The sequence below is a fragment of the Vulpes lagopus genome, chromosome 6, assembly GCF_018345385.1.
Source record: "Vulpes lagopus strain Blue_001 chromosome 6, ASM1834538v1, whole genome shotgun sequence".
NCBI lineage: Eukaryota > Metazoa > Chordata > Mammalia > Carnivora > Canidae > Vulpes > Vulpes lagopus.
This window is the reverse complement of record NC_054829.1, coordinates 42,982,182-43,009,114: the sequence shown is the minus strand read 5'-3', so window position 1 is coordinate 43,009,114 and position 26,933 is coordinate 42,982,182. Positions and strand designations below refer to the sequence as shown.

At 42.1% G+C, this 26,933-nt stretch overlaps 1 protein-coding gene and 1 pseudogene across 3 annotated transcripts in view; both read left to right on the top strand.

Moving 5' to 3' along the window:
* Nucleotides 1-26,933, top strand: part of SAMD4A (sterile alpha motif domain containing 4A) — a 216,508-nt gene that overhangs the window by 63,668 nt on the left and 125,907 nt on the right. The gene's annotated exons all lie outside the window — the stretch shown is intronic.
* On the top strand, nucleotides 23,271-26,211 carry LOC121493101 (annotated as a pseudogene).

The following is a 26,933-nucleotide window of genomic DNA, read 5'->3' as shown; positions in this document are numbered from 1 at the left end:
ATAGAATTCTAGAATATTGGCATCCTTAGGGTGAATATTTAGTGATTGATATTATAAACTTTTAACTTTATAGATATCCTCTGTCTTAATGAGAATAAATGTGGAAAAAAAGACAAGTTATAATAAGTCACCAAAGAGGCTGTTAAATTCCTTGATTTAAAATCCATATTCATCTGTAAGTCCTTGGTTTATAAGAAGATTCATCTGTAAGCAAAATGGTTTCTCTTACTATTCTTTGAGCAACAAGAGAGTTCTTGTTTTTTGTTTTTGAGGAGATTAAGCCAGTCACCTATTGCATTGTTTCAGGATAGATTATACTCTGAGTTATAATAGAATCTCAAAATTAATTTCTGTTATCATGGAAACTATTCATAATAATTTCTAGCCAGACTAGAAATTGAAAGTTTGGTTCTGTTATCTGGGTCCAGTGTCTACTCCTGTTCTAGGAGAGTGGACATGTGGCCAGTTCTATTTTAAATGCTGTTGTTGAAGAAACATTCCCTCCTAAATTAAACAAGGTTGACTTTGCCTTAATGGCCTTTATTATTTTTCTAAACTCTGACTAAGTTTAGGTTTATTCACCAAAGAGCTCAGAATCCCATTTGTCTCTCTAGATGCCAGAGTAAGGTTGGCATGTCAGAAGGAGAGCATACTGCTTAACAGATCTGTGGGCCAGCAAAATACTTTAATCTCTCTAAACTTCTGTTTCTTCACCTCTATTATGGGGGAAATAACCTGCATCAAAGAGTTATTGTGAGACATAAATAAAATACCATATGTAATGGTCTTTGCACCATGCTGGATGCTTGGGAACATGGAGCCGTGGTGGCTGCTCTTTACACTGTTGTCACTATGATCTCCAGCCTGCCTTGCAGTCTTGAAGATGTAAGAAAATGAATGGGGTGGTTGAGCCTCTGTGAAATATCTTTGTATCTTCGCTTCTCAAGTGTGTGTTGCACCCTTACCTAAAACATCTTGCCTTCATCTCACCCTACCTTCTGCCCTACCTGAGGCATCAGGGTTAGGGATGAGGAGATGTAGCCAGCTTTGCCAGTGGGGACCACTCCTCCCAGCTGCCACCAGCTGTGCCACAGGAAGCAGTGGCAGCCAATGTGGCCTCATAGGGTGGGGTTGGTGGTTCCCTTCCTCTCCTTTTGGAGGACTCCTCATACTCAGATTCTCTCAGCATTTCTATGTAGATTTGCTTCCCTGTGTTGGAGGTTGGAGGTTATTTCTCCTTCACTTTGGGATTACAAACAAGTCCGTTTATAATCACATTGCTCCCATTTCCTTGGGATGCCAGTGGTGCCTCTTACTTGTCTACCTTGATTGGATGTTTTAAGTGTCAAATCAGTGTTGAGTCACACACACACACACACACACACACACACACCTACTTGCTACTGGGTTCTAGTTCTAACACATCTGGGTCACTGATGAGGTTATAAAGAGGTTTCCATTCTGCTGTTGACAAACTATTCCCTTTAAAAATACCAAATCTGAAGCGCCTGGGTGACTCGGTTAAGCGTTTGCCTTTGGCTCAGGTCATGATCCTGGGGTCCTCGCATCAAGCCTCTGTGTAGGGCTCTCTGTTCGGCCGGGAGTCTGCTTCTTCCTCTCCCTCTGCTGCTCCCCCACTCATGCTCTCTCTCTTTCAAATAAATAATCTTAAAAAAAAATAAAAATACCGAATCCTTGCAATTCTGTTTATTTTTAACAGAATATGTTTGGCTAAAAAAGTCAGCATGCATTGGCTAAATAAAGCAAAATATTTATGTTTGATAAAAAATAACCTGCATATTTCATTTTCTGTGTGCCTTTGAATCATCATATGCAAAACCAGTTACCCCAAGCAAGTCAAGAAAGAGAGTGACTTGTGTTGGTCTTCCCCCAATCAAACAAAACAAAATGTATGACTACTGTCTTTCCTCTTTACTCAGGAATGTTCTCTTTCCCTCTCTCTTGCCCCCCTCCCCCCACATCTCCGTGTCTCCATCTCTCTCTCTCATCATTAGTACCTGGCAGTTTTTGTAGCATGGTTTTTCATGTTTGACTCTGGTTTTGTAAATTTTTTTCATTGCCATAAAGATCTCTGAAATCTCTTATCTGTGTTAGGGATGTAAGAAGTCCCAAAGGACACAGATTCCATTATTTACTGACTTAGAGAAAGAAAAATATGGAATGGCAAAGACAGTGTCAAGATGTATATATCTCATCTTGGTTGATGGTCTCTTAAGACAAGCCTGTTTGGGGACTCACCATTGAGGAAACCTGTTTCCAGTGGAAGGGACCCCTTTTCTGAATTGATTCTGTTCTGGGTGGTCGTTTAATTATGAAGAAGTTGGCAGTTTTGTTTGCAGACTTTCTGGTTTTCATTAGCAGTCTGGTGGTGACAGAGCTTTAGCGGTTTCCTCCTGTCATTGCTCACAGGAATGGCGCTGCATACTCAGAGGTGGCATGAGGCTTTTGGGGTGGCAGCGGCTTCACCCCAGCCCTTAACTGTCACAACAGCGGGTCGTGCCTCTGAGAGCGATAACATTGCCGATTTATGTGCCTGGTGCACTGGACAGGCTGTGGGGGAAATGGCATGGCGTGATCTCTGTTGATTTCCCAACAATTACATTCTCGTTGCTTCCTACTGGCCTTCACCTTACACATGGACTACATTTTTGTCTTCTATTATGAAGAATGTCCTTTTGGGCTTTCCTGCTAGGATTCTTGCCAGTTTCTTCTCAGCGACTATAACCTCATCCCAGTCCTGATCTTGAGCTTCTCCTCTCTTTGCTTCACCCTTTCAGTCCTGCTGAGTAAAAGCTTGGCTTTTGGTTCCTAAATTTTTTTTAAAAGATTTATTTATTTATTTTAGAGAGAGCAAACATAGGCAGGAGGGGCAGATGGAGAAGGAGAGAGAATCTCAAGCAGAGTCTGCGCTCAGCCTAGAGTTTGGATGCAGAGCTCGATCCCATGACCATGAATGAGATCATGACCTGAGCCGAAACCAAGAGTGGGAAGCGTAACTGACTGAGCCACCCAGGCGCCCGTCACTTCCTGATGTTTTTATCCTCTCTCTCAGCAGTCTACCGAAAAGAAAAGTATATTCTCCGAGAGAATTGCACTTAATCATGAATTAAGCTCTCTGGGCCTTAGTTCATTATCTCATCTGTAAAATTGGGATAGTAGTATTGCTTACCTTGTCATTGGGTTATTGTCAGGTTGAACAAAGATAAAACATATAAAGTACTCAGAATAGTGCCAGGTATATGGTCATCTGCTGAGCCAAAGACATTATCATCTCCTTCATCGCCACCATTTGTAGGAATACACTAAGTTTATAAGCAGGGAGCACTTGTAATTTTGATATTATGATTATGTATTAGACCTCATAAATCACAATCCATGTCTCCCATGGAATGTATTTCATATGGTACCATTGTTATCTTCTCTGTTCTCTTCTGGATGTTCAAGGAATAGTCTTATTCCTTCTTTTCTGCACTGGTTCACTACACTCGTTCATTTATCTACATTACTCTATACAAAGCAGTATCATAAATGTCACTGCATTTAACCTATATAACAGCACTATGAGATGAGGACATCATGTTCCCCATTGTACATGTGATAACATTTCAGATCAGAGAGCGTTACATGCTTTGCTTAAGATAACCAGCCAACAGGAGGCAGACCCAAGCCTCACACCCCCTTCTGACTCCAAGTCCACTGTAGTTTCTATGTGGATCCACTTTATGTGTATGTGTGTATAGAGGAGTGATGATATTTAATTTTCTATCTGGGCTTTTATCAAGAAGTCATTAAATTCTAAGTTCTTGGAAGGTAGATATCAGTTCTAAGTCTCTCCCTATATCTATATCATCTTCTCCCAATACTATGGCTTTATCTTATTTACTAGTTGTCTTTCCTGACATCTCACTGAGGGCAGAGGACGAAGGTTGTGATAATATGAATGAAGTTTTGCCTAGGCTGGGAAAGTAGTGCTATGGGAGTACGACATAAGGGGACTCCAGTCAGTGAGGAGGGCACCAGGTACACCTGGGGCATTGGAAGTGGGTAGAAGTAACACAAAAACACGCGCTGGTGTTGCAAACCTGACATGAATTGCTATCCTCAAATTAGTCTGGCATTGACTACGAGTAGAAGAATCCTTTTTTGAATCCATCTGGCCCTGACTCTGGCCCCAAATCCGGGCAAATCTTTGCTCATTCAGCAGACATTCACTCAATACTAGCTATGTGTCTGGTGCTGTGTTAGTCACTGAAATAACAGGGATAAAAGATTCTGATGAATGGATGATCCAACTTCCTGGTTCCTGGATGGGATGTAGGGGAGGAGGGAGGGAAGGGTCAGAGAATCAAATGAAGAGAAAAGCATTCTGAATCAAGGGGAATCAAGTCTACTCTAACCAAATCCATAAATCTTGCATTTCTGAACAGAAACTTAGGAACATGGCATCCTAACTCTATGAGCATTAATAAATATAAGGAGATGCATCACACAGTGTCACTGGCCCACCAGAGCCTCTGATGGAGGGAGAGCCCAGCAGTGAGCCCAACAAACAGGCAGAAAGTCCTGGACTATACAGGAAAATAACTCACTTTCCTCGAAGTTCTCAGTGTGATTTACTGATTCAACCACATCTCTAGTTCCTCTGATATCTGTATAGGAAGGCACATATTCAGTAAGAATAAAGCACTGGATCAGCAAGGAACTTGGTAAAAATCATTACGCCAATAGACAAGAGCAGAGAAATTAGAACCCTGCTCCAAGAATCCCATCCTTTAAGTAAAATGTGATACACGTAGAGCAAAATATTATTTAGCCATATAAAAGAAGGAAATACTGTCATATGCAACAATACAGATGGACCATGAGGGCATTAGGCTAAGTGAAATAAATCAGACAGAGGAAGATAAATAATGTCTGATCTCACCTATATGTGGAATCTAAAAACAAACAAACTACAACCAAACACATAGAAAAAGAGATCAGATTTGTGGTTACGAGAGGCAGGGAGTGAAAGGAGTAGGTGAAATGGGTGAAGGTGGCCAAAAGATAATAGATTTCCAGTTATAAGGTCAATAAATCTTTAACATAGACTTAAAGGGGATGAATTGTATGATGTGGAGACTTAGTTAACAATCCTAACAGAGTATGGATGCCTCGGTGACTCAGTGGTTGAGCATCTGCCTTCAGCTCAGGTCGTCATCCCAGGGTCCTAGGATGGAGTCCCACATCGGGCTCCCCGCAGGGAGCTTGCTTCTCCCTCTGCCTATGTCTCTGCCTCTCTCTCTGTGTGTCTCTCATGAATGAATAAACAAAATCTTTAAAAAACAACAACAATCCTAACAGAGTAGATCTTAAAAGTTCTCAGAACAAGAAATAAAATTTGTGACTATGTACATTGATGGACGTTAACTAAATTTACAGTCATGATCATTTCACAATATATCTAAGTATTAAATCATTATGCTGTATACCTAAAACTAATAAAATGTTGTACGTCTATTATGTCTGAATTAAAACAAAGAACTCTATCCCCTGCTCTACTCCCTTTCCTTCTGCTCCTCTTCAACAGATCTGAACTGTAGGAAAGAGGAAAAAGGAATACACCAGTCTGAATTGTTTGCCCTAATTGGGATAGTCACTGAGTAAGCTCATTGTGGGTCGAACTCCATGCAAATGAATTGACTGTGAACCTCCTCAACCCAGTTCTTGGTCACAGCGAGTGCATGCCTCACATCCGTGATTGTTGGATTTCAAAAGCCCAAGGTCTTCTTTCTGAGTTTGTCACCAAACTAGAGGTTGGCAAATGCCTGCCTTTTTATGGATGCCCCAGCCTCAGAGCTAGGAAGTCCCTGGGCCCTGGGGTTTAAAGCAGGAGCTCTCAGTGGGTTGTAGTGCTTGTTTCCAGCAAGCATTTGTAAATATCCTTCAAATGCCTTGACAATGGATTTAGATAGCTTAATTTCCATTTAAGCCAGTAAGCAGGGACTGGTATGCTGTTTGAAGTTCTGTGGAGTTGTATAAGACGCTGGAGAAATATGTGTGGCGAAGTATTCCAGGTATGTTTCAATTGTCAGTTACTGCTGCTTCTGTTGTGCCTTTAAAGAATGTTTTTGTTAAAAGAGGTCGCTTGGATTTGACTAGCTTCTTTGCTAAATAGTGGGAAACTACCTTCTCCAGATTTGAAAAGAAATTACTCACAGGTGTTTTTGTTTTTGTTTTTGTTTTTCCGCCTCATTTTTGGCTTAGAGAAGAGCAGCCTCTCTACCTATGGAAAGGAGAAAAGAGAGGTCTTTAGTGGATGGGCAGGCCGAGGGCTTCACACTGGGCTGGAAAGGTGGGCAGGCCCAGGAGGGACCTGTTAGAACAAGTTCTCCTTTTGGCAGCTAGCTGGAGAAACAGAGTCCTTTGGGTGATCAGGAGAGTTGACAATGAACCTTGACTCCCAGCCATGATTGAGGGTAAGCTAAACACAAAGTGTATCTTTTGTTTAGGAGACTTCACCATTCCACAGTGTTTTCACACATTCATTAAATCTGAGCCACTCAGCCATGACTGCTGGGGAGAATGGAGCCAGAAGGTGTGTCTTTTCTTAGGTTACTAACTTGGGGTAAATGCAAATCTTGCAGAGGTGAGCCCTTACCATCAAAGTCTGGGGCGGATGTTCATAATATTGACCAGAGACAGTGTGGAAGGTTCTAAATTGTGCCTAGTTTATTAATTAAATTTTAGTTGACTTTTTAAATTTATTTATTCATGAGAGACACAGAGAGAGGCAGAGACTCAGGCAGAGGGAGAAGCAGGCTCCATGCAGGGAGCCTGATGTGGGACTCTATCTTGGGTCTCTAGGATCACGCCCTGGGCCGAAGGCAGCACTAAACCGCTGAGCCACCTGAGCTGCCCATGATGTTGACTTTTATTAAGCATTTGCAATGTACCGGGCATTTGGCTATGAACTTGACATAAATTATGTCACTTAATCGTCAAAGTTCTTTAAGTAGCTAGCTACTCTTTTTAATTGCAACATTACTGAGAAAAAGAATGCATAAAGAGGTTACATGCAAATAGCATGTTATCTCAGTTATTTTTTTTAAAGATTTTATTTATTTATTCATGAGAGACAGAGAAAGGCAGAGACATAGGCAGAGGGAGAAGCAGGCTCCCTGTGGTGAGCCCGATACGAGTGGGAGGGGGGCACGACACCCCCGGTGGCCGACAACTCAATCCCAGGATCCCCACCTGAGAAAATGGCAGATACTCAACCACTGAGCCACTCAGGTGCCCCTAGCCTCTCAATAATTAAGTTAAGGAGTCACGTTCAGGCAGAAAACTGCTGAGATCCTGATCTTCAGGCCTCCCCACCCCCACCCCTCTGCTGCTGTGTAAGGTCCTCCCCTGGACCATTGGTAGGTGCAGGGTTCAATTACAGTGTCCAGCTTGTCAGTCATTGTTCTAGTGGAGTCATGTCTGTGTAACACTGTAGTACTTTCATGATTATAACTTAAATCTTAGATTAATGCATGAGTGGTGTGTAGAACATGTGATGGACAATATGATAGAATTTAAAAAAAAAAAAGAGCATAAACCAAGAAGCCCAAGAGCTGAGGGTGAGCCTTGCCCTGGTATCATTAAGTTTGATGATGTGGGCAAACTTTAACCTCTCTGCGCCTCTGTTGCTTCATTTGCAGTGTGACTGAGTTGTACCAGATGAGAGCCTAGTGTCATCTGGTGACGTGTACCCCAATGTAGAAAAAGTTAATGGAAACTGCTTCCTAAAGCTATCAGGTAACGGTCAATGAGATGGATACCAACGGTTAATGGTCCAGTAGCATGGATTTATTACTTTCAAGTTCACTCATTTTATTTCTACCTAGTACAGTTAAAAAAAACTATACAAAATATGTAAAAAATAAGTTTGAATAGGGTTCAAGGATTTAAAGTCTTAAATCCTTAAAGAAAAAACTAAAGTCTTGTTTTTCTGTTCCCAACCCCACTGCCCAGACATTACTACTGCTTTCTCCTTTCAGAAGTTGGTTATTCCGGGCAGCCCCGGTGGCGCAGCGGTTTAGCGCCGCCTGCAGCCCGGGGCGTGATCCTGGAGACCCGGGATTGAGTCCCACATCGGGCTCCCTGCATGGAGCCTGCTTCTCCCTCTGCCTGTGTCTCTGCCTCTCTCTCTAGCTGTGTCTCTATGAATAAATAAATAAAATCTTTAAAAAAAAAAAAAGCTGGCTATTCCTATACAACTATGTAGTCTGTGATATAAATTTGTGAAAGAATCTGTTAGTTTCTTTAAATTACCATATTTGCAGAAACAATATATGACTATAGGCACCTTCTAAAAAAAACTTCAAACAAAATGTTTTTAAAGAGGCACAATACTTTAGGGGCACCTGGGGGTGCAGTGGGATGAGCACTTGACTCTTGATTTTGGGTCAGGTCCTGTCCTGGGATCGAGCCCTGCCTCAGGCTAGGCACTTAGAATGGAATCTGCTTGAGATTCTCTTCCTTGCCTCTGCCTCTTCCCTCTGATCATGTGCTTGTGCATGCTCTCTCTTTCTCTCTCAAATAAATAAATAAACTCTTTAAAAGCATAAGACTTTATATTAATGCATATTAAATTTTATTCCTTCCAGTGAAAAATGAATAAGGCAGTGAGCTGGAGAACACATTTGAATTGTGAAAATATAACTGTCAACATTATGGAGGCATCAAAGTATTAAAATAAGCTTCTGTTTTGTCTTAGATCCTTTTTAAAAATGACAACAAAAGTCATTGAAGGCGATTCTTGCTTAAAAGTACTTTCGTATGATGAAAATTTGAGGTCAAGCATATTTCTCCATTTCCCCTTCAAATGAGTTTAGACTGTTAAGAAGTGTTAGGTTCTCAAAAACCTCTGAAGAGGGCATCTAGTGTCTTCCTTTCTGTTTGTTTTTCATATAGTTGGTGGGATTTTATTACATAATTATGTGACCCCCTTTGTTCCCCAAAGTACTTTAAAAATAAACAGGTGTTAGGGGAAATTAACCGCAGTACTCCATCCATTGTATTTTTCTTTTATGTCTCGTTGAAGGTCAGGAACTCTTCTACAAAACCATTTGATTTGGGGCCATATAATTTTGACTCCATTCTATGTGATAGACAAAATGTGTGGTGTTATGGAGGCTTTTTGGTGCCTTAGAGTCTTGGGAGGTCCTCCTTTCCTGGGCTCTGCTCAGCATTGCTAATGATTCCATTAATTTTCCCATCAGGGATCATACCTTATGGGAGGGAAGCTGAATCCATATCATGTGTCCAAACAAATGAGAGCAGTTGAATCTATTTTCAATACTATCTGCCCAAGAAAAGGCCTAATGGCTTCTCTGCTAGAGCTGCCCCCAAGAGAGGGCGCAGGTGCAACCCAGGTGTGCTTCCCAGGCTCTGGCACTAGAAACACCTGGCTTCTTCAGACATGCATGTCTGGGTCCCACCTTTGAGTTTTTCTGATGCATTATGTCCAGGGTGAGGCCCAAGAAATTGCAAGTTCCCAGGTGATGTTGTTGCTATTGATCTGAGGTGCAAGCTTTGAGAAACACACTGGCTTAGTACCTTCAGAAGCCACCATAGCAAGAGAAGAATGGATGACAGGTTTAGCAGAATTAATATATTGGCTTTGGCTATGGAGTATACATGGCCACCTTTGAATTTCAACTACTGCAGGCAAGAAGATATTTCATGTTCAAAATGTGTGGAATATGTATATGTATTCATTTTAGTTGTTCACTGGCATGATGGACTTTGAAGCAATCAATACAAAATGATGTTCACATGTGCTTTGAATTATAAGTCTTCTCTCTGTTGTTTTGTTTTTCAGATTTTTAAAGACTAGTATGATTAGTTATAGCCTGCCCATTTAACCACTTTCCACATTTCACTTTTAAAATGAAATCATCCTTCTTGCATTTAACTAATGGAAAGTTGTTCAACTTGCCAAGCAAGGTTCCACTGTTCCTGAAACAAATTTTCCGAAGAACTGGAAACTTTATGCAGCTTTTATACAAGAAGCAGAATAGAAATGCTCAAATTTATGTTACTTTGATGCCTATTTTCCACCATTTGATATTTAAGTAATATCCATCACATTGTATCTGAAGACATTCACTTGACTCTGTAAGATGAGTGGTTGCATTTGAGATTTCTTCTTCATCATGCTTTAACCCCCTCCAGTATTATTTAAATTTATTTTGGGTACAACTAGCTAAAATCATTGATCTCATCAGCTAACATTAATGAGTGATCATCACACATCAACTATTGCTATGAGATTTATAGGTCTGATCCCATGTAATTATTACAGCAACCCCATGAGGAAGAGAATTACCATGTTCTCTATTTTACAGATGCTTAAACTGAGAATGAAGGATTAAGTAATTTGAGATCCAAGTGGCTAGCAAGAGGCAGGACAGGAACTCAGAGCAGGGTGATTCCAAAGCATAGGTATTTTCCTACTATGCTATCACCCTTATTAAAACATACTTTTTGAAGAGCTTTCTATGCTTGGCATCATTAAATATTGGCTTTGCCCACAAGAGCATTCAGTCTAAAATAGTCAACCCTATTTAGCAGATAGTGAAGGCATAAGAGCTGATCAAGCACTGAAAAAAAAAATTGAATAGTAATATGCAGATATTTACACAGAAAAGAGGTTTTGTGAAAGGAAAGTCCTGCATGTATGCTGGGTGAAGGGTAATGTTGAAGCATGAAGTTTTGGTAAAAATACGTTGAAAGGGCTCATTGGTTTTGGGATTCATTCTCACAGCAGAGTTTATTTTGGGAGTTGAGTAAATTTTCCAGAGGAGATAGGTTCCAGCACTGCCTAGTAGAACTTTCTATGATGATGGAAATGTACAGCAGGGTCCCCACCAGTCACATGTGCCAGTCGAGCACTTGAAATGTGGCCAGTGCAGCTGAGGAACTGAATTTTTAGTTGTATTAAATTATAGTGAATTGTAACGTAAAGAGCCATGTGTGACTGGTGACTGTTGGTATTGGATAGCATGAGAACAGTAGAAGGAAGTAGTTGGGAGTCAGGGATGGAAGCTGACATGTGTAGACTTGAACTTGGGTGTAAGAAGAAGCCCTTGTCAGCCTTCTGGAAGGACACTTGTATAGCAATATGAGGAAGCTAATAGACGAGGGGAGGCATAGGATTTTGGACATGAGATGACCAGGACAGATATAAGACTCTGAATAAAGGGAGTAAGAAGAAAGGGACAAAGTGAGGTGCCTGTGATAGGGGACATGGCTGAGTTTGGCACCTGACCGATTGTGGGTGGCAGTACAGTAGAGGTTGGCAGCTGCTTTAAGGTTTCCAGCCTGGTGATAGGAAAACAGCTTCTTTTTGCAGTGTCTAATTTGTGTTGGCATAGGAACGTCTAGCTTGAGATGCCTCCCTTATAGACAGAGCATGGATCTTGAGGCTATATCAGAGTAGCAGGTGTAGGTGGATAAATAGATTTAACATTTGCATAGAGATAATATGTAATCCATGCACACAGATAATATTCAGAGTTACGCGTTTTAAAAAACAGTAGGAAAGTCAGTATGAGTGGAGTTGGGAGAGCAAGACAAAGTGTGGTCAGAAATAATGTTGGAGAGGTATCCTTGTAGGTTACAGGGCTACCCGGGACCATACAATCCTTTTTTTTTTTTTTTAATTTTTTTTTTTTTTTTTATTTATGATAGTCACAGAGAGAGAGAGAGAGAGAGAGGCAGAGACACAGGCAGAGGGAGAAGCAGGCTCCATGCACCGGGAGCCCGATGTGGGATTCGATCCCGGGTCTCCAGGATCACGCCCTGGGCCAAAGACAGGCGCCAAACCGCTGCGCCACCCAGGGATCCCCAGGGACCATACAATCCTTATACTTTGGACTCTATTCTAAGTATGATGGGAGGCCTTTGGAAAGTTTGAGAAGGAGAATGAGTTTTATAGGACTTTGTAAATGACCACTCTGAATGGGTACAGAGAACAGACTTTATTCTTTTTTTTTTTTTTTTGAAGATTTTATTTATTTATTTGACAGAGAGAGTCAGCACAAGCAGGGGGAGGGGCAGGCAAAGGGAGATGATGAAGCAAGCTTTCCACTGATCAGAGAGCCCAATGCAGGACTCAATCCCAGGACGCCAGGATCATGACCTGAGCCAAGGTAGACACTTAACTGACTGAGCCACCCAGGCGCCCCAGAGAACAGACTTTAGTAAAAGAGTAGGAGTGGAAGCCAGGAGCTCAGTTAGGTTACTATACGGTATTCCAGGTGAGGGATGCCGATGGCTTAAACTAGCATAGCCATAGTGGATATAGAGACAAGTGGTGGGATTCCAGAGATATGTTTTCTTTTTTTAATAATTTCTTTATTTATTCATGAGAGACACAGAGAGAGAGGCAGAGAGATAGGCAGAGGGAGAAGCAGGCTTCCTGCGAGGAGCCTGATGCAGGACTCAATCCCAGAACCCCGGGATCATGACCTGAGCCAAAGGCAGACAGACGCTCAACTACTGAGCCACCCAGGTGCTCCCCCCAGAGATATATTTTCAAAGTAGTAATCAGAATTTGTTGTTGGATGAGATGTGTAGTGTGTGTGTGTGTGTGTGTGTGTGTGTGTGTGAGAGAGAGAGAGAGAGAGAGAGAGAGAAAGAGAGAGAGAGAGAGAGAGTGAGAGAGTCTGGGACAATTCTCAGCTTTTGCCCTAAGCAGTTGAGTGATATCATTTGTTGTGATGGAGAACTCTGAATAAGTACCAGATTTAAAACCAAAATCAGGAATTCAATTTGGGACATAGTAAGCTAGAGATGCCTATTAGACACCCTGGTGGGGCTGTCAGGGAAGCAGTTGAACATGTGATCTTGGAGTTGTCTCATGATTTGATGAGTTATGATTTATTAAGGTCTTTGGAGGAAGGAAGGAGCCAGAAGAGAAAGAAGCTGAGTGACAGTATAAGAGTGGGACAGAGATTTTAGGAAATGGGAAGTTACAGGATCCTGTTTTAGAATGGAGGTGCTGACCCAGGGGAGGAGCATGCCATTCTGGTTATGGTGCTGTTGAAACAAAAAAGGTGTTTTTTGAAGAGCCTGGTGTAGTGCATGGCAATCACTGGGAGAACGCCCACACTGGGAGGCTTTGGTACTTTCTTAAAGAAGGGAGAAGGTAGGGAACGCAAGAGTCAAAGATGGATTTAGGAGGGTTCCAACAGAGCACCTGGGTAGAAGTCAAGCTACAGCATGACTTTGTCATGGTGTAAGTCAGCTGTTGCCTGCTCCTTGTGCACGAAAGCATTTTTAGGCTATTTAATCAAAATTTTATGCCTCAGGGTTGAATAACAGAGTGGGAAGTGTTGACTTAAATTGTTTTTTCAAGCAAGCATAAATGTCAGAATTTAGGAGAATTGTATGCTGAAAAAAGAGTAGTTTATTTTAGAAGAGGGAACTTTTTTCTAGTTTTTCTCATTTGCCTATAAGTATTTGTCACACATAATCATCTTGCCTGCTTTTATAAATGTAGGATTTCCATTTACATGGAAATGTGTACTTCATATTTTTTCCCATTAAAATGGCCAAGTGCTGAAATATTCGGTATTCTAGTTTATTCTGGTCTCCAGTCTATTTAGGCTTTTAACCGTTAGAATGTTTGCTATTGAAAAAAAAAAAAAGCAGGATTTTCTATTATAGTTACTGACTTATAATGTACCAGTAGGGCAGTGGAAGGGGTAATTGAAAACTCTTACTTAGGGAATGATTATTGCTAAGAGAAATGTCCTATCATTCCACTTACTACTTACCTCCTCCTTTGTAGTTCACTGCTTCTCACCTGACAAAGTTTACACAAAAGAAATGAATGCAAGTAAATTAAGTCAGTCAGATTCCCAACTTTTATCAGATCAAAGACCTGGAATAGAGGGTTTACATATTGTTTAGAGATAAATCTTTACATTGTGTACTGATTGACCAGTCCATCATGTTTCTGAACCTGTAGAAGTAATTAATAGTTGCTTGAACAGATTAAATTAGAATTCCTTCCATGAGTCCTGTTTGGAGGCAGGGATCCCCATGTTACTGGCTAGTGGTTGTTCCCTTCATGCATTTGTTGGCGCGGTCCCCTTGTCAGAGGTCTGGGGGCACTCATTGGCAATGACTCAGTCTTGTCCCCCTTTGTCTTGTTATAGTAGCTCCTATGACTGGATTACACTTATGTCTTGTGGGTTGGCAGTAGGGAAGAGGACTTCCTTCCGACACTCGTGCTCAAGCAGCTGTTTCTCTTTCTCCAAAAACACCAGTTTCCTCAGCCCCCAGCTGGTTCCTCCTGCTAGAAGCCAAAATCTGCCAAAGTGACTCTAGACCACGTTCACCCTGTGACAGTACAAGTGACTACAGTGCTTCATCCTCCCCCCAGGCTTTTCTGAACATAAGCTTTCATCTACTTTGTCAAGAGCTGATGTTGTCGTCTTATTTCCCTTCTCCTTTAAATAATCCATTTCTTTCCCCCCCGCACCGTACTCCTAGGATACGGGGCATGCCCCGTATCATATGCTTGCACTGAGCATTCTTTCAGTGTTTTTTACTTGCTTGACCTTTGAGTTCTTTTCTTTCATCCCTCTCAGGATCTCCAAACCGAGGTCATGGAAGGTCAGAGTTAAAGACGAGGTTGACTTGAGTGTGCTTCTACAGAAAACCGAGCTCCACACTTGGTGGATATGCGCAGAAATTTTGCCCAGTCTGCAGTGACCCTCGCCATGCATTTGCTTCACTATTTTTGTTTCATGGTCTAGAGGCCCTGATGGTAGGAAGGAACTATAAATAAGAACAGTGCTGAGAGTGAGAGGATGAGCTCAGATGATCCTTAACTTTTTGGCCTTTCTGTTGGTTTAGAATTCCTCAAGGCCTATTATAGTGACTTATTTCACTTCACTTGGAATACCAGGGGTTTGGAGCTCCTTAAGTCACTTAACAGAGAGGACTCATGGTTAGGGTGTCTGTACACTTGCTGCCTGTTGAAATACCTTTAGTTATGATGCTCAAAGTAAAGAGAGGGTGAAGTGGGCACTAACTTAATGATATTTTATGGACACACTTAGTTGCCCTTAGGGAGTTCAGCACTACGGGAGTCATAATGTAAAATTACTAAGTTCCCTACTTCTCTGTTGGACAAGTTCCGCTGTTACTTAACAGATCTTCATGGGAAATGAACTTGTGCTGTCTAAGGATGATTGAGTGCCTTGGCCCTAATGGTCAGTGTGTTGGAATTTAAATATATTGAAGAGTTAATTCTTTTAAAAAGCTAAAGCTAATTAATGGAGTGCCTGGGTGGCTCAGTCAGTTAATTGTGTGCCTTTGGCTCGGGTCATGATCCCAGGGACCTGAGATCAAGCCATGTGTCAGGCTCCCTGCTCGGTGGGGAATCTGCTTCTCCCTCTCCCTCTCCCCACCCTCCCCGCTTGTGCTCTTTCTCCTACTCTCTCTGTCTCAAATAAATAAATAAAATCTTAAAAAAAAATTCTTAGTAAATATATGCTACTCACAAAGAGATTTTGAAAACAGTCTCTTCTGAATACTGAAGATGATATGTGATCATGCAGGTATCTTATTCTGAGATTTCCACAATCTAAATATTGGTGCTATCTCCTTCAATAAGGAATGCTCTGGGGATACCTGGATGGCTCAGCGGTTTGGTGCCTGCCTTCGGCCCAGGGCGTAATCCTGGAGACCCAGGATCAGGTCCCGTGTCGGGCTCCGTGTATGGAACCTGCTTCTCTCTCTCTGCCTGTGTCTGTGTGTGTCTCTCTCTCTGTGTCTCTCATTAATAAATAAATAAAATCTTAAAAAAAAAAAAAAAGGAATGCTCTGTGTATGTGCCTATGTGTGTACATATATATTCTAAAGTGGTAATATATTCATCATAGAGTAATCCTGCTTCATCTCTATTTGACCCCTGAAGGCATCCCAAGTGTGGAAGGGCCATGGATAGCTCCTCATAAACAGAGTCCCAGGCCGAGGCTTTTATATAGACATCCAGGGACGTGCCAGTGCCACAGCAGCCCTTGCCTGCCCACTAGAGTCATCATAGCCACCATCCAGAACATTATTCCTTATAGCTAATTCATCTTGTGCCTCTTTGCGTCCCTTCCCCCTGTGAGGGTTTAGAAGATAAATTACACTCAAGAGCTAGAGTTCATCCATAAGGTCACACCACATCTCATAGAGAGAAAACCAGAAATTTGCACTTCCACCCTTTATCTTAATTCCTTGCCTTTGCTCAACCCTCTTAGGATCTCTCTGCACCTCGTGTGATAGTCTGGAATTCTTGTGTCAGTCGGCCAGAGAGAACTGTGGCACTTATACCTCCATCTGCATATTTCCTGGCCATATAGTAGAAATCATAAAAGAACTAAGTGGTCAGATCTCGAACCTTTCCATTTCTTTGCTTTATAAATGAATAACAGTGATCTAAAAGTGAAAGAATGTAGCTAACCAGTGTCATTGGGGATCTTCTAAAGTAGTACGGAAACTCTGCATTCTTCAGACCAACTTGTGGCACGCCAGTACATTCCTCTCCGATGAGGTGGAGGAGTAGTGGTGGCGGGGCTGGGATTTGTAGTGCTGGGGCGGGGAGCTGCTGTTTAAAAATACATTTAATTATATTCCTCTCTGCAGTAATATTGATACCATTTTTAGCCCATTACAAATACTGTGATTTTCATTTAAATCACGTCCATTATCTTATTGACCTAGTTTTTATTTTGTAATCAAAATGTTCTATTTCTGGATGCCTTAGCCCAGAATCTTTTTTTTTTTTAATTTTTTTATTTTTATTTAAAGGTTATGGACCTTTTGTGGAGTTTAGGGTTTTTTTTTTTCCTTTCTGTCGTAGCTGCGTACAGATGGGGTGCCTCTGTGTTTTCTGTATTACGGAAAATGGTGCTATATTGCTCTCTGGAAGAGTGAGGCTTTTCTCTATTTAATTTGGCAGGATGCCATGGGACCTCACATCTGGTGACGTTTTTGGTGAGTGGATGGTGAAAGAGCCAGGAAATTCTATTTCTATTCAAAATGAGAGGCAGAGGTCTGGTTCTTCCTTCCCCTTCTTTCTCTGCTCTTCTTCACTATTTCTGTTTTTAGCTCTCTCTGCTCATAGGATCACACTTATTTTAGGTCCTGCCTTTTCTCTGATTCTTCCCCTCCTCTTTTCTTCCTGCTCTTTTCCTTACCTTCTCTTTCTTGCTCTCAGCAATGTAGGCCCACTTTGTTTCTCTTCTCTGGCTAGAAGCTCACTCTGGAGAGACCCCCCGCCCCGGAGGTGCCCCTGGAAATGCTCCACGTTTCCTTTCCATATTATTTCTCGGTGTCTTTTTTGATACATGAAGGTACCTTGCTCTCTCCTCCAGACAGTGAGTAGAACCAGAGAAATGTTAGGAGTGAGAGTGACCAGACATCTTCTTTTTGTGACTGAGGAAGGAGAAGGCCAGAGAATGATTTCTCCTAAGGTTCAAGGGCAATTTAATGGCAGAGCCAAGTCAAAGACCCCGTCTCCTGTTTGAGGGTTCTCTCTTATCCCCTTTAGCCAGAAAGCCATATAGATGTGGTGCGTGGTTCCTTTTAGCACTCATTTCTCTCCATCACCATCAGCCTTCTCAAGTATCTTCCTGTGTAAATGTATTTTAGGGGAACTTCTTGTGAAAAGAAGACACAAAAGGTGGAGTGCAGCCACAGGAGTCCCTCCCTGAGTTGTTAGGGATTTTCTCAGGAATGGTATTTTGCTCCAGGTCATTTCTGTTGATGGATTCATTCCTAAGAACCGGTAGATGACTATGACATATAATATTCGAGCTTGAACTCTTTCCTGCCTGCCTGGAGTCTCTCTGTTAATCAGGAAACCACATTTAAAGCTGTGTCCTGAACTCTGCCCAGCATGTCAGCTTGGCCAGGAAGGATAGGGAATTCCTACTGGTAGCAGCCACTGAGGACTAAGGGAGTAACTAGAGGTCAGATAGGAGCTTAGCAAGGAAGACATTGACAACATAGGGTACTTTTCAGCCACTGGGATTGTCTCTTTGTTTCTGAAATCCCCCTGTGGTTGAGGTTGGACAAAGTCCAGGCTCTCAGCCCCCTGGGCCGGTGACCCCACGTTTTGGAATTTTGTGATCTAACAATTTTTTTTTTTTCCAATTGAAGAGGCTTAACATAGGGTTGTTAGAGTTTATCTTGAGAAGTCAGGATGTTAGAAACAGCAAGAGCAAAATTGTCATATAATGTTACAATCTTTTCAAAAAAGAAAAGTTATTCTAACACATAGGAAGAATATAATCTCAGAATAAAGGACAGCCCTCTGTAGCTTCTGGAAAAACCCCTATTGTCCAGATTGGTCCTACTTAGCCACAGGCCAGCATAAATTTTGTCCCAGAAGCAGCGATGGTCTGTGATACATGGGAACCACAGCCTTCACTCTGGGGTTGGTAAGCCCCGGCCCCTCTCTCCAGGGAGAATACAGAAGAATGCACGAAGAACACAGCACAGAGAGCAGCCCGTCAGTGTCTGGCACATACATAGTTTGTGCTCAGTAAATGATGTTTGTTTTTATTCTTTCTTAGAGAAGCAAATTACACTAGATGACTATTTTACTTTGTTCTTCGAGGGACACTGCTCTTTTGGCTTGTTTTCGTTGTAGACTAGGCTCTGATCTTCAGCTTTATAGATCTTTCACGTGATTTCATAAGTTACCTTGTGGATGGTCAGGACAGACTTGCATTTTCTGAGTTCACAGGAGGCTAATCCATAAGTAAAAATGTAGTTCATTGTTTTGCAAATAGAAGATACGCTTTTTCAGGGACTACACCAATAGATTGGTCTGCCTGAATCCCATGTCCACAGTGGGGGAGGGAGAGGGCAGATGCTGTGGTGACCATCATGGTGTTCACTTTCCTTGGAAAATGTAGAATCAAAGCAATGGGAATTGATTCACTGAGTGTATTCCAGCAAGCGTATGACATAACCCATTTTATTTCACTGGCTCTGTTTTCTCTCTTTCCTTTGAATGTTCCTCTTCATTGAAAGACAGTAAAGTATAATGGTTAAAAGCAGAGGCTCTGGGGACACCTGGGTGGCTCAGTGGTTGAGTGTGTCTGCCTTCAGCTCAGGGCGTGATCCTGCAGTTCTGGAATCGAGAGCCACATCAGGCTCATTGCAGGGAGCCTGCTTCTCCCTCTGCCTATGTTTCTGCCTCTATCTCCGTGTTTCTCATGAATAAATAAATAAAATCTTAAAAAAAAAACAAAACAGTAAACAAGACTCTCTAATTTAAAAAAAAAAACAAAAAACAAAAGGAGCAGAGACTCTGGAGTCAATGGCCAGGTGTGAGTCCAGGCATTGTCTACTAGGTGTGTGACATTAGGCAATTTATTTGACCTCTTTGTGCCTTTTCTTTTTAAGATTTATTTATTTGTTTGAGAGAGTACGTGCAAGTGCATGTGAACAGAGAGGAGCAAATGGAGAGGGAGAGAAAAAATCCTCAAGCAAACTCCCCGCTGAGCATGGGGCCTGACATGGGCTCGATCCCAGGACCCCAAGATTATGACTTGAGCTGAAATCAAGAGCCGGCCACCCAACTGATTGAGCCACCCAGGTGCCCCTGACCTCTTTGTGCTTTAATGTTATCTTCTGTAAAATGAGGATAATTATTATAGAATTTGCCACATAGGTTTGTTTTGATAAGGAAAGGAGTTGAGATATGTAAAGGGCTTAGAGTGCTTGGCATATAATATAAATGATCAACAAATATTTATTATTTATATTATTGAGGGTGCTAGTTTTGTGGTGGACATGGAAAAATGAATAAAAAATCATATGGACAGGATTATAGATTCTTAAGGGTTAGATTCTTATCCGTAACTTCCCTTCGTATAGAATTCAGCTCTCCAATAATCTTTGGTTTCTGTTTTTACCCTTCATTGTTTCAGTAGATTTTCATATCACAGCACTCTCTCAAGACTCTTTTTCATTGATCACATTTTGGGTTGTCTATTTTGTGTTGAGTTGGAAATTGTCAAAGGCTTTTCTTCCCAGGATGCTTGTTTGGAGAAGCTTCTGTTCTTGGTTGTGGTGGATCCTTTCCAGTGGGTCTTCTCTAGGTCACCCCTTCCTGGCTTTTCCCCCTGGAGAAGCAACTCCCCAACTCATGATGAATCAAGCACGAACTTCTCTGCTAAGAGACTAGGAGATGCTGAGCTACTTGCACAGATCTCCTCTAAAATAAGTAGCAAGGATTATAGTGAAGCTGATTCTGGGGGTAGCTTTTTATGTGCCTTCTCCCATTTTGCCAAGCCTACCGGTCAAGGGTTAGGGTTTTTTAACGTGATTTTTTTTTTTTTTTTTTTTTTTGCCATTTCTCCATTCCCTGAAGAAACTTAACATCTGTTTTCCAGTGGAAGTCAATGACAGATTGATGAGTATTTAGGGTGCCTTTTATAGGAATGCATGTGTGCCACATACTCTATATACACAACTAATACCTGTAGTACGACCAGTTTTCAGGTTCCTCTCTAAACTTACAGTGACACATATGGGCCATTAAAATATTTTTCTATAAAATAATGCAGGTACATTGGCCTCTGAAACAGATTAGTCCACCCACCACCTATCTGTGGTATAATGAGAAACTGAAACTGATAATTAGCTACAGTTTTGTTTAGGTAAGTCACCCTATCATGATGTTTTTGTAGAAAGACTTTTCCTCGCTGCGTCTTGCACTCCTGTCCGTGTAAATACAGCTTTCCTCCTTGACTCCTCTCTCACTTTCCAAAGCAGCTAGAATGAACTGTGTGATTGGGCTGCTGGTCTTGCTCTTTCACTGCCAGTCAAAGGTTCAGGGAGATGCCAGGTTTGGGGAGGGGAAGAGGAGAGAGGTCAGCTGGAAGCACTATTTCTAGCTTTGGAGTCAAGGTTTTTTTGCTGAGAGTGTTGCAACCTTGCTGTCAAAGTTGTGCTGGGTCCTCTGCTAAGGCATAGGCACTGTCTGTCCACTTTGGGGGTCCAGTTGCACCAGGAGGACAGTCAGCATTGCAAAGTAAGTGACAATTTCAGGAAACTTTGTATGAGGATTATTGAAATCAGCCAGTGCAGAGCCAGGCTCCTGGGGAACTAAGCATCCAAGTGTCATACAAGGTGCTGAGGTTGTCTCAAGCATAGTCCCAGATAGTGACTCAGCACAGGTAGTTTCCAAAGGAAATTTTCAGAGTCCAAAGTCAGCCAGCACTCTGACAGTTGGACTCTGTGAATATGTCTGTCTGTCTGTTTGTTTTCAGGTACTATATTCTATCTCATGACCACTAGCTTCCATCCACCCATCTTTCCCTAAAGCACCAAGTAGAACATCCCCAGGAAATATCCGCTGAAAAATGAGAACAGGGAGAGAGATTCGTCAGTTGATTATTCGTGGTCCAGATAAAGGAAGGGCCATAAAAGAACCAAATGCCACCACCAAAAACTCCTCCGCACAAAAAAATTTGTTAATAGTCCTGATAAAAATGGATACCACCAGGGAGGATGGCAGATTTCTCAGGAACTGTGAGACTGAGTTCCTGACCATGATGCATCTCAAATGCCTCACAGGCCCATTGAGACACTGATCCCTCAACCTCAAGCAGCCCAGCACAGCCCAAAGTAGCTGGGTGACTCTAGTGTGCTGAACAAATGTGAGTATCCTCCACATTCCTGGTCATGTAAGGGACCCCAAAACAGCCATAGCAATGTGGAATTGCAATCCTAAATATCCCCTTTATAATACAAAGAGCCAGAGATAAATTGGATGCTTAGTTCCCCAGTTTCATTTATTTCCTTGCCTGATTCCTCACTTATAACATCAGGCCCTCACAAGCAGCCTGTGAACGAGACAGCCATAATTAACAGGTGCATAAATGGGGCCTCAAAGAAGCCAAGTGACTTGCCCAGTGTCATCCTCTTCTAAGCCGGTCTGGCCCCAACTTTGTTCATTCTCTGCCTCCTGCACAGAGTGTAAAACGTAGCCAGCCAGGGGGTGTACCTAATTCCTCAATCTGACTACTCTTCTAATGAGTGTAATCTTAGAAGATGTGAGAGTGGAAACCAAGAGTGAAAAGTAAGGACATTACAATGAAAAAAGGGTAGAGTGGCTTAGGGGGAATGCTAAGGGAATCAACCTCACTTGGAGGTCAACTGGATACCACTATGGAAATATCACAAATGGCCTGGATAGGTCATCACAAATGGCTAGATGAGGAAGAGACTTTTGGTGGGGCGTTGACTATAGGAGAGCCAGACAGCTACCCACCCAGAGTAGGATGTCAAACAAGCTTTTGGGAATGTCAGAATGTGTTGTTACACATTGGGACAGTTTAGGTGGCCGAGTGTCATCACTGGGGGTGTGGTTGGGGCTGGGAAGAGGAAGTAGAGAAGTGAGCCAGGCCTACTATAGAGTTCTTTGTTAGTCTCTCTCCCCTGGTCTCAGGGTCTTGGCCGAGTTCTTTGTTAGTCTCTCTCCCCTGGTCTCAGGGTCTTGGCCAGTCTAATTTGCCAGGATTCAATGATACCTAAACTCTTCTTTGGATGGTGCCATATTGTTTTCAAATCACCTTACCTCCTTTTATCCTTGTAGGAACATTGGATGTAGATATTATTTTTATTTTCTTCGTAATTAATGGAGGGAACTAAGAGGCCTCTGAGAAACTGGATAACTTGTTCTGGAAAGTGATAGACTGCGGACATATGCCCAGGCACTCATCACACTGGCATCCACTTCTCTCTCAGGACATTTACCCCAGCACAAGTTTTGCCACAAGTGTCTTCTATTTGCAAATAACAGGAGAAAATTCCTTCTACTGCTGAGGAGTGTTCCTAGAGAGTTTGTGGGAGCAGGAGCCCAGGGGGCTGTAATTCTCCAGGACAGCAGCAGCACTGCCCAGGAGGACAGCAGCTCAGCAAAGTGAGGGGACATCTTGATCTGCCAATGATGGAGAGAATATGCCATTCACCGCAATTCATTGTCCAGTTTGGCTAACTTAGACACTCAGTGTGCTCTGGATGGAATGACTGGATAAAACATAAATTTAACAGGATTTAAAAAAAAAGGATTTTATTTATTTATTTGAGAAAGAGAGAGAAAGGCAGAGGGCAAGGTAGAAGCAGGCTCCAACTAAGCAGGGAGCCCGATGCAGGGCTCAATCCCAGGACCCCAGGATCATGACCTTAGCCAAAGGCTAAGGCTTACCTGACTGAGCCACCCGGGCACCCCAACTTAAGAGTTTTTTTTTTTTCAAAAGTTTTTTTTTTAAGTTAGAATCTCATGATGTCTTTTAACAGCACACCTTTTGAACCACATTTATACAGTGAGCCATTTTATAAAGTGAGATACATGCATAATTTTTCACCAGTGACTTTGAATGGCTCATATCAAACTTGAAATCCAAGCATACATGTCCAGTCCTTTTAGCTACAGAATTGTTTGCCTATTAAAATATGCATTTCTGCCCTTTCACGAAGATGGCACCGAAGGTGAAGAAGGAAGCTCCTGCCCCTCCCAAAGCCGAAGCCAAAGCAAAGGCTTTGAAAGCTAAGAAAGCGGGGCTGAAAGGCGTGCACAGTCACAAAAAAAAAAGAAGATCCATACGTCACCTACATTCTGGCGACCCAAGACCCTGCATCTCTGAAGGCAGCCCAAATATCCTCGAAAGAGTACCCTCAGGAGAAACAAGCTTGATCACTATGCCATCATCAAGTTCCCCCTGACCTCTGAGTCAGCCATGAAGAAAATAGAAGACAACAACACACTGGTGTTCATTGTGGATGTCAAGGCCAATAAGCACGAGATCAAACAGGCTATGAAGAAGCTCTATGACACTGATGTGGCCAAGATCAATAACTTGATCAGGCCTGATGGAGAGAAGAAAGGATATGTTCAACTGGCTCCTGAATATGATGCTTTGGATGTTGCCAACAAAACTGGGATCATCTAAACTGATGATCCCAGGCTATAAATCTAAATATAAATTTTTTCACCATAAAATAAATAAATAAAATATGCATTTCTGTGGGCAGACATTGAAAGCCCAAGTAAAGCCAACTAATAACACACTATTTATAATCTCTTCTTTGTCCTATGAAGGGTCTTTTCCCTCTTGGACTTGATCAGCAAGCCCTTATCTCCTGAATGGTGGGAACATGAAAAACCAAGAGGCACAACCAACTCTGAGTCAAACACCAGGATTCTAGACCCCAGGCTAATCACTTTTTTTTCTGAGCCTCAGTTTCTTCATCTGTCAAGGTTGTAATCACACAAGGGTAGCATTTAGAAGTGCTTTATAGATAGTGAATTGTGATTCTCTTCTGGTCTGTATGCATTTTTATACCCAGGACAAGGACCTACATTTACTTCTCTTATGAGACTAAACTAATATAGAATAAAAATTTTTCATAACTATACTTCAGATACATAAAATAGAGTCTAGAGATTTCTTTGTTGTCATTTTATTCCTGATGAGTTCAAAGCCTTGCCCCTGGTGTATCTATTCATATTTTAAGTCTGTAATTGGCTAGTCAAGTGGTTAGGACAAAGCGCTGATTAGTAGTTAAAAGCGGACCACTGACCTAGAACCTTGGGGAATCTAGCCCAGAGTTTCCTATTCTGTGAAGATAGCTTCTACTCCAATCAAGGCCAGCATTTGGATTATCTATTCACTAAGCTCAATCCTTAGTGAATCTATTAGTGTAGGTCATAGATTCATTCCTGGTGCATGCAAATTAGCATCATACTATTCCATGGCCACAGGTCATTCCCAAAGATTCTACCAACTGTTTTCACATGTCTGCTATTGGTTGGGGAAAAGTTGGTGGGAGAGTGTATGGTGCATGCAAAGCTGTCCCCACTAATGGAAAAATATATTTAGATGGTGTGAGGCATCTTTGTTCTGTCTGAGGACAGACCTTACATTGGCAACTGGGTGCCCAGTGCTATTCATCTTCTCAGAGAGCAGAATTACTGGGAGTGCAGGCTAGTTAACAAGAGTAAATGATTGAATGCAGTGCTTTATTCACTATCTGGGAAAAGTAGTAGGCATTGAGATCAGCAGCTGCCATTCTTACAAAGACAAGCCAAAAGCAAGGGATTGGTGTTTGAGAAGGTCGTCAGGTAGAAGTGGCTCTCAGGCACAGCAACACTCAGGGGCTTTTGCCACAGCCACATGTGGTGGTTCTTGCCCTGAGGTTCTTTCAACATGCCAGGGACCAGTGCTTTCATCACCAAGATGTAGATACAAAAATCAAGCATAGTGAAGTTAGGTGATTTCTTCAGCTCAAAAAGAGCATGGAAATTGAAATAACACCTGTAGATACTTTGCTCCATTTAGTTAGAGACTTGACGGGGTAAAGATGGAGGAGTGGAGATCCATTGTAGCTGAGATTGAAGCTTAGCTCTTTCTCGTGCTTCTCACAAAAGGGTGCATGGTTATTGAACGTGTGGATGGAGACCCCTACAAGATGGGACACTTATTGATGGCCTACGTCATCACCAGGCAAGGTCCTCAAAGTCACTCTTCAGCTACCTCCACGCTGACGTATGGAGCTGCTGACGGCCTTGTTGGTCTCCACACTCCACGCCACCCCTGAGAGGTCTTGACACCAAAGGGGATGCCCTGGGAAGGGCTGCCAGAATTTCCTGTACTGCTGGGGCAGTAATCCAAAGGTCACAGACTCTGCAAATGGACCGCCTTTGTTGCTCAGTGGAGGGCCCAGGCCACAGGGGTCCGAGTTAATTGATCACACTGAGGAAACTACTCCATTGAAGTTGGATGTAGCAGGATGAAGAAGTGGCTGAACTGATAAAGAATGGGTTTAACTGAAGAACTCAGCTGCCCTTGAATCCTTTGTGGAAGTAGAACGTAAATAATCAATCATAAATAAATAAAATGCAGGAGCTAAAGAAAGGCCCTTTAAATACACCATCCCTCACAGCTGCAAGTGTTGCAAAGTAGCAACGAAGCAGAATTGGCCAGTATGGATGATTATGGGCTGGCACTCCTTGACACTGAGACTGGATCCAGCTTCAGATCCTTTTCATCCACAATATGTTTATCCAAACCCTGTATAGCAGCAATGATGAGTAAAATGATGGCCTGTAGTCCAAAGTAATGAACCAAGACAACTAAGACAATTTCTCAATCCAGCTGGAATTTTAGGGATTAAAGATTTCAGTCAAATTATTTTAAGATACAGTGTGAACCTCCACACCTCATGAAGCACCATGAGATAAGTGTTCACACACACACACACACACACACACACACACACCATAGACATGTCTATATACTCTTATAGACATCTGCACATATATATATATATATATAACTGAAAGGCAGAATAGATGTAATTAAAAGGCAGAATATATATAATATAAAAATATACTTTATATATAATGTAAATGTAAGATAATATACATTTATTATGTGATAAAGATTTTATATAATGTTATATATGGATCTAAATATAAAATATAGCTTTATATATATGGTTTTTTAAATATTTTATTTATTTATTCATGAGAGACACAGGGAGAGAGAGAGAGGCAGGGACACAGGCAGAGGGAGGAGCAGGCTCCGTGCAGGAAACCCGACGTGGGACTTGATCCCAGGTCTCCAGGATCAGGCCCTGGGTCGAAGGTGGCGCTAAACTGCTGGGCCACTGGGGCTGCCCCTATATATGTTTTTTTAAAAAAGAGGTTTTTATCTTAAGATTTTATTTATTTATTTGACAGAGTATAAGCCAGGGGAGTAGCAGGCAGAGGGAGAGGGAGAGGGAGAAGCAGGCTCCCGATGAGCAGAGAGCCCGATGTGGGGCTCCATCCCAGGACCCAGGAATCATGACCT